General features: G+C 42.2%; 1 long non-coding RNA gene across 10 annotated transcripts in view; it reads left to right on the top strand.

The window, feature by feature from the left end:
- Positions 1-4,808: 4,808 nt before the first annotated feature.
- The window catches only part of LOC308478508, a 72,166-nt gene continuing 61,539 nt past the window's right edge, over positions 4,809-15,435 (top strand). For all 10 annotated transcript variants that reach the window (XR_013987082.1, XR_013987083.1, XR_013987084.1 and 7 more), the window contains exon 1: positions 4,809-4,995. This is a non-coding gene — a long non-coding RNA (uncharacterized lncRNA). The remainder of the gene's footprint in view (positions 4,996-15,435) is intronic.

Raw genomic sequence — 15,435 nt, 5'->3', positions numbered from 1 at the left:
CTTTCCTCCAACTAACTAGACTAGAGAATAGTGTACATCATTTACTATGTGCACCTGTGATAATGTTGCAATTATTTCAGGTGCTCCTGAAAGTGAGAGATAAATGCTATTGGCATAAGCCAGATGATGTAGGATTTAGATCAAATTATCCTATATCTCTCTATATGACATTGTGGCATGCATGCACAACTATGCACAGATAGTAAACAGTAATAATGCCTCCATTACTGCAGTGTGAGCATCTCCGTAAGTGAAAAGCATAGCTGCATTTGCTTTTATTGTCTTTTTTTTAAAAAACATGATACAAACTCGTAAAGAGATGCTTTCTTTTACAAGGGATAGTCAGTGAAACTCTCATTAGGGCTTATCAGCAAACCAAAGCTGGTGACTGCCTCTTTCTTCTGCAGCAAGCATGATTTAAACAGCTGTCCTAATGACTGAAAAAGGAGGTATAAATTTAAATCAGGTGGGGAACCTGTGGCCCTCCAGATGTTGCTGGACCTCAACTCCCATTGTCTCTGAACACTGGCCATCTTGGCTGGGGCTGATGGGAGCTGGAATCCAATAACACCTGGAAGGCACAAGTTGCCCACCCCTGATTCAAATTGACACATGTTGTAACCAGACGTCCCCAGACTTTCAGTATATCCACTGAACTCAGTGGGACTTCAGTCAGTCATGATTTCAGTGGGTCACCTCTAAGCATCCAGACGCTGAACTCCAGCTCCCATCAGCACCACCTTGCCCTTCCAACAGGGCTGATGGAGTTGTAGTCCAATAACATCTGGGAGGTTGCAGTCTTACATAATTTGCTTTCTCCCTGTTAGTTGGTATGAAGGCTGGGGGCTATCAAATGTGATTGGATATACGGTACTGCTCACATCTAATATTATTGACTACAAGAGGCCAGTAACTTCCACATTTTTATTAAGTGGGCTTACCATGACTGTTGCCTTTGTTCCAGCCCCCAAGACATGACTTCAGCCGTACAAGTATCCTTGTGTAGTATTGTCTTCCATATCTTGATTTGTTTCCCAGCATATGATTTGTGAATTACTACTATGCTATGACACACAAGACATAACTGCTAGGCTGGATGGCTGGGGAGAAGCTCTTTTGTTCCAGACCTTGCTTTATTTTTTCCTGTATGTTCTATAATGTGAGAGATCTTTACCATGTGCTTAAACCTTTGTTGTTGCAAAATGCACATATGCAAATTGAGGAGTAGCTCTGTAAACTTTTTGCAACGAAAAACAACAGAGCCTTGTGTGATGTTAAAGACAAACAATCTTAGGATGGAATAAAGTTTCATGGACTACAGTCCAGTTCATCGGATATATGAAGTATTATCCTGTGATATAGGTGTATATATATCCATAGCTGGAGTGGGGCATTGTAAACAGTGAGATCAGGAAAACAATGAAATGCAGAAAACTACAAATGACATTAGAAAAAAATAGCCTTTCACGCACAAAAAACACAATTGTGTTGATAACACACACATCATGGCATTGGGAAGCCAATTAATACATGTAGCATGACAAAAACAAACAAACAAACAAACCACCATCGTGCCAATACAATCTACAAGTGATAGAATTGAACATCTTGCAGTTCAGCGTTTTCACATTGTGATAGTCCATGAAAGCTTGTGCTAAATCTGTTAGATGTCATTAGGCACTTTATTGTTTTTAATGATTCGTTCAGGCTGTTGCTATTTGGTTGCATAATGTGGGAATGTGTGGGTGTCCTGATAATGAGTGCAAAGGAAATGGCTGCTTGGATCATAGGAAAAGTACAGGCCAGAAATCTTTCTATCCCTGGAGCTTAGGAGAAAGATCCCTCCAAGCGAACAATGGGCTTCTTTAATCTCTGCTTTGATCATCAAGGAAAAGGAAGGCTCTGGTTTGCCTGCAGCAATCTTCGAACTCAACAGTTCCATACTGAAGGGCTCTTATTTCCACTTCCTTGTAAGGAAAGGGGTGTATAGCTAGCCTAAAGCTATGCACTCCCCCCCTTTTTCTGAGCAGTGTGTGAAAATTCCCACACTGAAGTTACTGAATTTCTTTCCAAGTATTGGAACAGTAGCAGAAAGGCAGCTTTGAAGAATAAAGAACTTTGTTAGATAAATAAATGATAAATGAATTAAAGGCACACTTTTATTTGAATCTGGGATACTGCTTTTTGTTAAAGGAGAACAATAGCCCTACCCTTCTTGTGGTGAACTAATCTAGTTCCATTTGTGCATTGTGACCCATTACTTAAGAAAGGTTGCACTTGGGGGAAATGGTTCATAGGCGTTGTTGGCATCTGTCTGTCTCAATAGACAATGCAGTGCACATCTGGGGGTGAAGTCAAAGCATTAGCAGCACCAAAGTGACCTCCCTGGGGTGTAAGCTTGGGCAGGGTGTATGGAGGTCCTGGGCTGCCCAGATGACAATGCCCGACTCTCAGCCTTGCTGATGTGGTTCAAAGGAAAGGAGAGCAATACATTTGGCACCAGCTTGGCTGCAGGAGTTGCCAGAAGGTGTACAATGTGCCATCCAATTGTCTTAGGGACTCCACTCCAGATTTGTGTAGGGTTATCCTTTTCTTCTCCCACAGATATCCTGCAAAGCAGAGGAGGTTTAGGACCAGAGTTTTCTTTCTCCTAGATGGGCTACCTTCCCAGGTTGATGAGCCCCATCTGCCACTCACTTCCTTCTACAGCACATGCAGAAACCGCCTTCTTGACCATTGGACCCATAGTTGGTCTTGACTGAATCTGCTAGAGCCTATCTTTGTATGCAAGGGAAGTCACCAAGGTTTTGACACCCATTGACTACCCTCACCTGGTTTAGCCAGCCTGTCAAAGCAGTCCCCCAGGGTGTGGATGCTGTCGCATGCTGAAAGCTTCTAGGGGCCACAGGTGAGAGCTGAGCGTGGAGTGGGGACCAAAGGTGAACGAAGTACCCAAGAAGGAGCATGGCGTGTCCCCCACAGAGGTACTACCCCATACAGCCCTCAGGGGTGGGTTACAACAATTAAAAACAACAACACATTATTACAATCAATTGGGTGAGTCTAGAAATCATAGAATCATAGAACTGTAGAGTTCGAAGGGACTTCAAGGGCCACCTAGCTTAACCCCCTGCAATGCTGGAATCTCAGTGAAACCATCCATGCCAGATGGCCATCCAACCTCTGCTTAAAAACCTCAAATGAAATAAAAAAAAACTTCAAAAATGACTATGCTGTCAAGGGATACCCACCCAACAGGAGTTAAACACCAGATGTGCACACAGTGGCTTTCTATACTTGGCTTGTATATGAGGTCTGGTTACTTTTTGCTTGATAAGTTCACTAATTACCGTATTTTTCGCTCTACAAGACACACTTTTCCCTCCTAAAAAGTAAGGGGAAATATGTGTGCGTCTGATGGAGCGAATGCAGGCGGGAGGCTCTGCTCAGCGCTCCCTTTAAAGAGCCGTGTGGAGTGTGTGTGCGGCTCTTGGGGGCTTTTCCCCGAGGAGGGAGAAGGGCTGCCCTTCTTCCTCCTTGTGGAAAAGCCCCCAAGAGCCGCACACACACTCCGTGCGCTCTTTAAAGGGACCGCAGCTCTTGGGGGAGCCTTAGCCGTGAGCGGCCTCTCCCGGGCAGGGGATGAAGGCTCCCCTTGCCCAGGAGAGGCTGCGCGTGGCTATCCCATAAGCCAGGACAGCCAGCGGGATCACTGCGCAGCGATCCCGCTGGCTGTCCTGGTTTCTGGGATTCAGAATTCCCCCCCCCCCTTGTATTCCTCTTCCAAAAACTAGGTGCGTCTTATGGTCTGGTGTGTCTTATAAAGCGAGAAATACGGTACTCCACACAGAAAGAGTTCAGGTTCCTGTGTGTGATGTGAAACTTAGTTTTAGAGTCTGTTCCTGTCATCACCGTTTTTAAACTTGTTTAAATAAAGTTTATACTGTACTTATTTTTTAAAAAGGAAGAAAAATGGACCCTGGGGAATCAGCCACATAGAAGATGCCACATCTGATCTGGTGCCCTCATCTGGGTGATGCAAACACCACTCCCTGACCACAATTCCCATGTGTGAAATGGCTGAGGAAGTCATCATTTCCCTCCATACAGCTGCACCCCTTGAGCCATTTGGGTGGCTCCTTGTGGAAAAAATTACAAATATCTGAACCAACCCTATAAGCATGTGTTTATAGTGGGCGGTATTTTGTTATAGTTTCTGTCCACAAAATTATATTATATGTATATAATGAAAATTATAGCAGAACTTGTAAAAGGACTGGATGTTTGATGACTGCAGTGCTCAGAAAGGGAGGAATAGGTTCTGTTGACAGAGTATTTCTAAGTAGTCCTAGCAAGCTCAGCAATGTAACAAGACAGTTTATCATAATTAAGAAGCAAGAACTCCTAGATGTACATTTTTTAAGGCTGGGAAAAATAAAAGAGACAGGGATACCTCAGAGACAGAATTCAGTAACGACCCATAGAACATCTGCTGTAAAATAAAAATATAGATTCTGCCTAAAAAACAAGGTGATTTAGATGTCTTTCTTTCTTTCTTTCTGAGCAGATTCTGTAGATCAATCCTCGGATGAATGGCAAAATATAAATTTACTAAAGAAACAAAATTAATTATTGTTTTCCCTAGCACAATGAGCCATGTCACTAACCCAGAAATCTACCAAGTAGAAAACAATACTATGCATTGTCTCCAGCTAATTGTTTAAGTAGGGCAAATATTTTTTCTCCCTCTCTCATAATACTAGAATGCCGGGTCATCCAATGAAGCGGAACGTTGGAAGATTCAGCAGAGACAATAGAAAAGTACTTCACATGGTATACTGTGGAATTTTCTCCCACGCGATGTAGTGATGCCCACCCACCACCCTGGGTGGCTTGAAGAGACGATAAGACTATTGTAGACATGATGGCTATGTTTTTATCACCTTGTTGGAAGCAGAATGCCTCTGACTGCTGGCTGCTGGGAATCACATTTGGGTGAGTGCTGTTGCATTAAGGTCCAGCTTGCAGATTTTCCAAAGTCGGCCTCTGTGAGAAGAAGATTCTGGACTAGATGGGCTCTTGGCTTGATCCAGCAAAAGCTCTTCTTACATTCTTAATGTATTTTGTGCCTGAATTCCTGTCCCTTGATAAAATAATAATAATAATAATAATAATAATAATAATAATAATAAATTTATTTATACCCAGCCCATCTGGCTGGGTTTCCCTAGCCACTCTGGGCGGCTTCCAGCAAAATATTTAAATACAATAATTCATCAAATATTAAAAGCTTCCCTAAACAGGGCTGCCTTCAGATGTCTTCTAAAAGTCAGATAGTTGTTTATTTCCTTGACATCTGACGGCAGAACGTTCCACAGGGTGGGTGCCACTACCGAGAAGGCCCTCTGCCTGGTTCTTTGTAACTTCAATTCTTGCAGTGAGGGAACTGCCAGAAGGCCCTCGAAGCTGGACCTCAGGGTCCAGGCAGAATGATGGGGGTGGAGACGCTCCTTCAGGTATACTTTGAACAACCATGTTAGGGAAAGCTTCACCTGCTGATTTCCTAGTCACCCAGCTATTAAGACATTCGAGCCTCAACATGAACCTCCTCTTCTCAAGGTGCTGTAAAGGAGTAATCTATATGATGCAAAAGTGTGTCGCGTGTGAAGCTTCACTAACTAGATCTGTATTGCGGAACTCATTGCCTCTGTATATTAAACAGGCACTCTCTGTATTTAGTTTTAGATGCCGGCTTAAAATGTTTATATTTCAGATGCTTACTGAGCCCTCTCTCCCAGTTCCGTGTTCTTCTGCCCTTTTTTTTACTTTGGTTTTCACACACACCACTTTGAGACGACTTGTTTCCTTGTTTGAGCAGTAGAGAGATAGGTGTAAAAATACAAATAAAGCAAGCAGGGCCCCCTCCCCTGCTTGCTTTATTTCCAGCCCTCATGGGATGAATCTTGTTTTTTAAAACCTGATGTCAAATGAGGTTGCTAGCATTTTAGTTAATTTATGAATGCTTCTTTTTATTACAGAGTAAACAGCAGTTTGCTGTAATAAATATGTGTCCTGGCAACATAACAGTTTCTCACCCAAAGAGTAGATTCTGTGGATTAAATTCTTAGTCATGTTTCCTTTTATTTACAAATTGCATATACCCAGGCTTAAATTCTAGATTCCCACACCCACTTCTGCAGCCCAAACATGGGAAGACAACAAATGTTTTCTGTGCCATCGCTAAGAACCTTAGGAAAGTTCTTGGAACAAAGGCACACTATGCCCATCAAATTAGGCGGATATCTAATTGTTTCAGCTTTAACAATGGCACTAGATTCACTCTCAAATATCCCAGTGAATCAGATGCTGCCATCACTGAGTTTAATAACAGCAGGACTCTGAAGTATCATGGGGCAAGATCTAGTTGACGGACTGACTTACAATTCTGCCAGCTTCCAATCTCTGTCCCTCCAACTCCAAAAGTTAGAAAGTTAGCACACTTTCTAAGTAACTTAGTGGAGAATGAAAGCATTAATATGGGGTGAGATAAGCTTAGCCAGAATTCTGCCCACCCCCCAGCAAAAATCAGAACATGCTTAATTAACCAAACAGTTAGGCTTATTAACAAAATACACCAAACATACTTCTCAGTTATAATTTCTAATACTGGCCGTGCCTGATCTACTATGGGGGGTAAGTTACTGCTTACATGGTACCATAAGCACCATAGCAGAGGACAATACAGTGGTACCTCGGGTTACATATGCTTCAGGTTACATACGCTTCAGGTTACAGACTCTGCTAACCCAGAAATATTACCTCGGGTTAAGATCTTTGCTTCAGGATGAGAACAGAAATCGTGCTCTGGCGGCGCTGCAGCAGCGGGAGGCCCCATTAGCTAAAGTGGTGCTTCACGGTAAGAACAGTTTCAGGTTAAGAACAGACCTCCAGAATGAATTAAGTTCTTAACCCGAGGTACCACTGTATACGGAAACAGAAATGACTCTCTCTCTCTACCTTCCTGGCAGAAAATGTGGCATAGAATCCTGGGAACAAAGTTTGCTAATTCCAAACTGAAGACCATTAGCAAGAGGCTAATAATAATATAATAATAATAATAATAATATATTAGCAAGAGGCTAATAATAATAATAATAATACATACCGGTATATACAGGAGCATGTAGAGGATTGCCTGAAAAATGAACCAAACAAGCCTGCTTTAGCATATAGAGCAGGAATGTGAAACAGAGCCTGTGTACACATGGCATTTTATTCTAGAGTCAATGGAGATTACTTGTTTTTTCTATGCTTTCACATAATCCAGATTTCTTGCATATTTTTTTGCCCCCAAAAGGTGCTTCTTCTCAAGGTCATTGCAGATTGACTCTGCATTATCCTGCAGTGTCGCCATTTGAAAACAGATGAAATCAGTTGTGGGTGGTCCCAGAAAGGGAGAGAGTATCCACACCTGTCTAATGACATCGTGGGGGAGCATGCGCCAACATTGCAATCACCACATCCTCCTTCATTTGCTTGGGCATGTCCAGGGAGGTAAAGGCGTGGATCAAGGGCATATCAAACACATTGTCATATACATACCATAGCAGGAGGGCAGGAACTAGAATCAAACAAGATTGAAAACAGCTTGTGGAGTATGAGCATGAATGAGTATGACTAAGAAAAAACTACATTTTTGTCTTACAAACAGGTTAGTGTGTATGCAGCCCAAGCTCAACCAAGATCCCCCATAGATAGGATGACTAGGATTGAAATAAAGATCAGATATAGAATTACCGATCATATGAAATTTCATTATTTTTACCTGCTGCATGTTGCATCTTTGCAAAAATTCGCTCACAACACCTCCCCTCCGGGAAGAGGAGAGGCTTTGTCATTAACCCTTCATAGTGATGTAGTCCACTGAATGGGACTGCATTGGTGCAGGTGAATAAAAATTGCCTGGCAGAGATGCCCACTTGCAATCCTATTCCCATTTACCAGGGACTAAGTCTCACTGGAACATTATCATCATGGTTGTCGGTTCTACTGCCTGTTTCTATTCTTAATTATGCATCGGCAGTGAAGGGGTTTTTCCCTCTGCAGTAGCAGGCAGGAGGAATCCAGCAGTGGCTAATTTTGAGGGAATAGTCCAAGATCACATGATGAAATTACACTTTGAAAGCAAAGAAGGCTCTCTTCCATTATACTGGCATCCCATAATGCTGGCAGAATGGGAAAACCTTTGGAAAACAACTATGAATTTTACGGCGTGTTACAATATTAAAGAGAACATGCTAAAGATGGAGTATAGATGGTATCTTACGCTGTCAAGGCTTTCCAGGATGCATTTTTATATCGCGAGTAACTGTTGGAGGTGTGAGGAAAGTAATGGAGACATGTACCACATGTGGTGGATGTGTAGGAAAATAAGAGAACTCTGGGGCCTCATCTATGCTGAGCTGAAAAAAATATTTGGAACAACATTTTTTAAAAAGCCAGAAGCGTTTTGGTTAAGCATTGTTGGTAAAGATATCCTGAAAAACTTAAGAGAAATATTTCTATATGCTACGGCAGTGGCCGGAATACTAGTAGCAAAGAACTAGAAAGGGGAAAATGTTCTGACTATAATGGATTGGCAGAATAAGTTGCTAGAATATGTGGAAAAGGCGCAATTGACCGACAGCCTAAGGGGCAGTTCAAGACAAGAATTTGCACAAAAATGGGATAAATGCAAGAGATATGTACAAAAATATACCAATGGTTTTTCATCTATGGCAGCATTTGAATGACCTTGGATAAAGAAATATAGGAGAAATAAGATCAATGGTACAAATTGTTGTAAGAATGTATTAGACAATATATAAAGAATAGATTAATAATGATAGGTACATTCACTATTAGAATAAAAGCATACAATGGGAATTGACAGGAAGTCCAAAGTTTTTATGATTTTTTTTGTTAATAATCTTTGTTAATAACCACATAAAAAGTAGCATGAACACAGCTGAAGCTTAAGGTTTATAACTATGTAAGAAAAGACAAGTATATGTTTTTTTTAGTGTGCGTGTATATGATTGAAATCTCAATTTACTCTACGAGATGTACTACATATATGTAATGTATTGTAGGACTATTAATAAAGATTGTTACATTGCAAAAAAGAAAGAAAGAAAGAAAGAAGAAAGAAAGAAAAGAAGGCTCTCACTAGCTGGTATGAGCGGAATAAGGGCCACTTCACAAAATGGAACAGAATGTTTAATTACACCGATTCTACAATCTTAAGCATAGACACTGGGGAAGTAGGGCCATTGCAATAATTCAGGTGAGTTTTGTTGCAGTATAGCACTAAAACTGTGATGTCCCCAAGTACAGAGTAGAAAAGTATCAATAAATTAAATAAATTAAGGAGTACATGGGGTGTTAGGGGAGGGGTAGTTCCTACTCAGCTCTCACCTGCGGCTCCTAGAAGCTGTCCGCATGCAACAGTGGCCACTCGCTGGGAAATTGTTTCACCTGGTTGACTAAACCAGGTGAGGGTAGCTGATGGGTCTCAAACCCTTGGTGAGATAAGGACTTCGCCTGTATGTGAAGAGAGGCTTTGTGGATTGAGTTGACAACATCAATAGTGGGTCAATAGTCAAGAAGGAGATTTCTGCATGTGCTGTAGAGGGAAGTGAGTGGCAGATAGGGTTTGTCAACCTGGGAATGTAAGCCAATTTAGGAGAAGGAAAACTCTGATCCTAAACTTCTGCTGCCTTGGGGTAAAGAGGAGACTGAGATAGCCATCTTCAAGTATCTAATATGATATGATAGCCATCTTCAAATATCTCAAGAGATGTCACATAGAGGATGGAGCAAGCTTGTTTTCTCCTGCTCTGGAGGCTAGGACCCAAACCAATGGATTCAAGTTCCAAGAAGGAGATTCTGACTAAGCATCAATAAAAACTTTCTGACAGTAAGAGCTGTTTGATAGTGGAGCAAACCCCCACCATAGGTAGTGGATTCTCCTTCGGGTGGGGGGGGGGTTAAAGCAGAGGTTGGATGACCACCTGTCATGTATGATCTAGTTGAGATTCTTGCATTGCACTGGCTTGGATTAGATGACCCCTGGGATCTCTTCCAGCTCTACAATTCCATGATTCTATGACATTTGGGGCATTAGGCACACTGATTCATTGTGCTTACAGGAACAATGGACAGTTCCTTTCTGCCCTAAGAGTTGATGGTGATGTGATAGAAGCATTGTGGTGAACTCACTCATCCCAGAGATGGCAGTGAAACAAAATAAATGAGTGAACCCTACAGAAAAAGGATGCCTCTTATACCATGTTCATCTCTCTTAAAAGCTTGTGTTGGCTTCCAGCTTGGTATTTGCAAGTCATGTGGGAACTGATGGTTCCGGCTCGACCAATTGACAGAGTGGGGCTGCCTAGCAATATCAGCTCAGGTGGCAGAGTCGTCTGATCGAGGACTTTTGCACACTAATTGGTATCTCTTCCCTTTAGTTCTGGTGGCCCGCATTTCTGTTGAGGTGTAATCCAGCCATAGAAGGAAGTGTCTCCTGAAAGGCCCTTAGGTAGCTGTATGTGAACTATTCCTCAGCAATGGCAGTTTCACATTCAACATAGATCAGTTTACCCCATGTTGCACACATCTGGTGTGATGGAACTCCAATAAGAGAGACAGAAGTTGTTACAGAAATGCAAAGAAACATACAGTTAAGATTTCCCTTTTAGAGGAAAGTAATCAGTGATCAGAAATTATGTTGTAATTTAAACTATAGGAGAAAGCATTTCACAGTCCTTACTGTATCAGGATCCTCACAGCACTGGAGTTTCGGGTGGAACATTAATTTTCACATAAGACTTTTCACACTCTGAGTTGTTCTTGAATCAGCATATTCTCATTCATGTTATAGCTCTCAGCAACACTTACGTCACTGATGAATGTTCTGTGCATCAGTTGATGAATAATCTCTGTGATGAAGAGAAGAAAATGTGTGGGATAAAAGGTCTGTGATCTGTTTGAGACAATAGCTTAGTTTCTGCCAAAGAGGCAACCCATTGTCCTGTGTGATTAATATGCGAAAATAGAGATCCTCACTCAGTATGGATGTTAATATTAATGCCTGCCCTATTTGTGTGTCCCTTGTGCAATACATCCACCCCCACACCAGCCTTCATGCATAACAAAACTGAAAGACAATATTCCACACTGGAACAATTCACACTTCTCCTTCGATTTCATGTTTGCTCTAAAGGTCTCCGAAAGGCATCCAGGAAGAAGCTATAACCCAATTCTTGATGCTGTATTTCAAGCACAATCTTCTGTGAGAATCACCACTAATCATGTGCGATGTTAAGTTGTGGGGGAAGATATCAGACGACACAGTGATTCTCCAAACAGCTCTTGTTTATTCACAGGCCAGGACAGAACTGAACTGAAGGGTTCAGTCAGCCTGCTTATATAGAGCTCCAGTACAATGTAACTGTAACAGTTTTCTAAAACTATCCAATCACTGAACGTCACTTTCGACCCCTTATTTGCACAACTATCTACAGTATCCCCCTGCTGGCCCAGGGTGAGAACTTCAGTACATAACATGCGAGATTAGAAGAAAGGTTAGGTTGTTGTTTGTGTGTTTGTGTGTGGGGCTAACTGGATGGCTGGAATAAAGGTCCCTTCCTCAGCCAACCACTTTAACAGTCATGACTTTCCCCTGTAAGAACCCTGTGAACTGAGGTTTGTTAAGGGTGCTGGGGACTGTAGCTCTGTGAAAAGCAAACTACAATTCCCAGTGGGGAATCTGTGCACTGGGAGAAGGCATGACTGTTAAAGAGTGCTTAAATACAAATACAGTGTATGGCACCCAAGGCTGGCTGCTGTGTCAGCAAATGACTTTTGAGCCAAGAGAAGCATCACCTCTTCTTTCCAAAGACCATTGATTATTTAATCTCTATATCATTAAAAATATCTCTAAGCAGTGTACAAAGGCAGCGACAATAGACAACTGAAGCAAAGTATTACAAAAATACACAGTTACATAGAAAAATGTTACATTAACACAAAGTTATTAGTACATAAAAATATAAATTGATATCAGTTCATTTTCCTTCTGACACGTCCTCCCTCTCAGACTCCAGGTTCTCACTCAGGGTCCAAACAAACTCTCAGTTCATCCACAAACATCTTTCAATGAGAAGAGTTTCTGCAAGCAGCAGACCTCACCCTAGTCTCTCACCCTAGACTTGCTTTTTATGGGCAGGCCCAGGGTGGATGGCACTTCCTCAGGCTTCCCACAGCTGTGCCCCATTCAGCTGTACTCTCCACACCCAGTTCCAGGTGCAGCAGGTTTGTTGAGTTTCCCAGGGGGTCCAAAGGATGGGTAAAGGGTCCCCCTCCACTCACAGCTCTTCTTCACCTTCTGCCCTCACCTCCTCCAGCAGCTAGTCACCTCGTCTCCCTGTGGGGGACAACAGTTTAAGGTTCCCCCCTCTCTTTGCATGGACCTCAGTAATCTGTAACTGAAGGATTACCTGCCCATGATTCTCCAAGCAGCTCTAGGTGAATTGTGAGAGAGACTGATAGTATTCATTCTGTAAACTTGTGTGTCAGTGACAAAGAATCTGCCGACATCTGGCTCCTGAATATGGGTGCCTGGGGACTCTTGAGTCACTGGAGTTGTGTCCCTGAGGCACTTAACTCTGCAATCTCCATGGTGATAAAGCTCACGACAGTGACTAGTTTTCCTCCAGTGGTGGGAAAGTTAGCATACCTTTCTAACAAAAAGGTGTTGAATGCATACAAGAGCAACCAAGCTTCCCAACACAAGATCTGAATTTAGGCTCTGTTTTAGGCCCTGTTGTGTGGGACTGCCATTTTCTAGTTTTCCCTTTCTACCTGTCTCGTATTTGTCCTCGTATTTCACTTGTTTGAGGGCAGGACCCACCTGGATGGGTGCTCATTCTTAGAGATTCATAGACCTAGAGAAACACAGAGATCTAGAGAACCATATGGCTTTAATTGTCAGAAGCAATAGAGAGATAGAATGTTTTGTTGGGACCCCAGTTAATATGACTTTGGGGGGGAGCAGGGAGTTATTGACATCACACTTTAACTCGGGAAGGGAGAAAGTAACCCCAAATCACCCACGTAGAGCCTATGCATACTGCAAGTACTGTATATACACTGATATTCATTCCTGAAGTTAACAGAATTTAAGTGACCAGCTCTGTAATTCAGCCATCTTGGATAATATTTGTTACACCTTTTGAGATGCAGGTTTGGCAACAAATGCAGCAATTCATTTGCCTGTTCAAATACAGAGGATAGTGGTTAGGAACATAGGAAGCAGTCTTATAACAAGTCAGATCACTGGTATCTACCTAATTCAGTACTGCTTGCACTGACTATCAGCAGCTCTCCAGGGTTTCACATGGGGGTGGTGGGTGGTGGTCCTACCTGGAGATGCCAGGGATTGAATCTGGAACCTTGTGTATGCAAAGCAGATGCTCTATGACTGAGCCATGGCCCACCTGCATAGAAAGCAATTGAAAGTCTAACCCAGTGGTTGGAATATTCTTTCAGAAAAGCCAGATATAATGCAGTTTTGCACATGGCTGAAGCAGTGCTTAAAATTATATTTCTTCCATTGTGAAACCCAGTGCTTGTCTACAAGCCATTTCCTTGGCTGGCTATAGAGTTGCTCGTTCATCCATTTAAATTAATGTGTCATGAAGTTGGGTACATTTCAGTATCCTGGTGATGTGTAAAGGCTGTGCCTGAACCTGCAGTTGGATGATCAGCCACATGGAGCTTTAAAAGTCTTGTTTACTTAGCTGCATCTTCACCATGATTTCAGCCAAGTGGCATAAAAGGTGTCAGAAAGTCAATAGAGGGAATTCAGTAGCTGTTCTCGAAGTGTTTGTGCTGGGCTCAGGGCCTGATTTATCAAGTTCGCTGTCTATTGTTTGATTTCAAAGAAATGTGACAAAGTGCAATGCATTGTCTTCTGTATGTTTCTTCAGTGGCACATCTTATTTGGGTTGAATTTACAAGAGCAAAGGGAAAATATAGGGCTGCATCATGTGTAAGGTGGTTGGGGCCCCTGGTGCAATTCCAAAAAGAGTCCCTGCCCCATAAGAAGCATATGAAATAAAATATCACAAAGTCTGTCTTGCGGTATCTTAAAGACTTAAAACAACGATGATGGCATAAACGTTTAAGGTCCACAAAATATACAAGGAGCCTGTGGGGTTTCACAACTGTCAGCAAAGCACATGCCCACACAATACATTTTGCCAGCCTTGATAAACAAAATAAAAATACTCCAAGCATGTTTTGTTTCACATTGTAAACACCTTTAACTTATCATTATTCTTTTTCTCACTTTCTGACTTGGGCCAGTCACCACCAGTCTAACCAACCACACATGGCTGTTGGGAAGATATAGGAGGCGTAATATGGCTGCAAATTGGGATTTACTGACCTACATTTTTAAAAAGAAAGGAAAGCTCAGGGTCTGGGCCCCTTTGCAGGCAGGGCACTGGTGCAATTGCTACAACTGCACCATTCCTAATTTGGTCTTGTTCATACATGATAGAAGCTATATCCCTTCTGAGGTATTTGAAAAGCAGCACATTCAATGAATGGGCTGGTGGAACACCTTGACCTACATGTAGAATCATAGGATTTTAGTGTTTAATGGACTTTGGGGGGTTCTGTAGCCCAACTTCAATGCAGGATATACAGTGCAATATGCAACTACAATGTACCCGACAGCAAATGTGGCATTGTCCAAGCTCTGATTAAATACCTTCAATGAAAGAGGCTCCATCACTTTCCAAGGGAGCCTGTTCTGCTGTCAACCAGCTTTTACCACTAGGAAATTTCTCATAGTTTAGCCATCTTGCCTTCTGGAAAAACAGCAAACAAGCCTGTTCCATCCTCTACTGGAAGATGGATATTTGAACACATTCATTGAACACCTTCACAGCACTTTTGTGTATACAAAGAAGATTCCTATTACATACATGAGTTGGGGTATAGTTTAGGGTTTTTTTGTTGGGAGGTTCTCATGCTGTTATTATTGCCCTAATTGTTTAAAATGTATTTTAGCTACATTTTAACTTGCGTATTTTTAAATTTGCGGGTTTTGTTGTTTTTCAAATTAAGGGACGTATGTTGTACCTGGGAAGAGAGGTGCCAGGGAGTGTTGGGAAAAAGCACCAAGGCAAAAGCCAGCTCCAGATGGCTGGAATGCAAAACAGGATGTTGTGGTTTTGCAGAAGTACTGTTGGGGAAAAGGTGGAGCCTATTCTCTGTACTGAGCACCGGATGTTAGCTCAGTGTGTCATTTGACCTGTACTGGAAGTACAGGGGAGGGAGTTGTGACTCTTCTGATGGAGTCTGAAGGGAACAGTCACATTTCTA

This window comes from Podarcis pityusensis, assembly GCF_964106645.2.
Source record: "Podarcis pityusensis genome assembly, chromosome: 5".
NCBI classification, from domain to species: domain Eukaryota; kingdom Metazoa; phylum Chordata; class Lepidosauria; order Squamata; family Lacertidae; genus Podarcis; species Podarcis pityusensis.
Note: the sequence above shows the minus strand (reverse complement) of the source record. Positions and strands in the feature narration are given on the sequence as shown.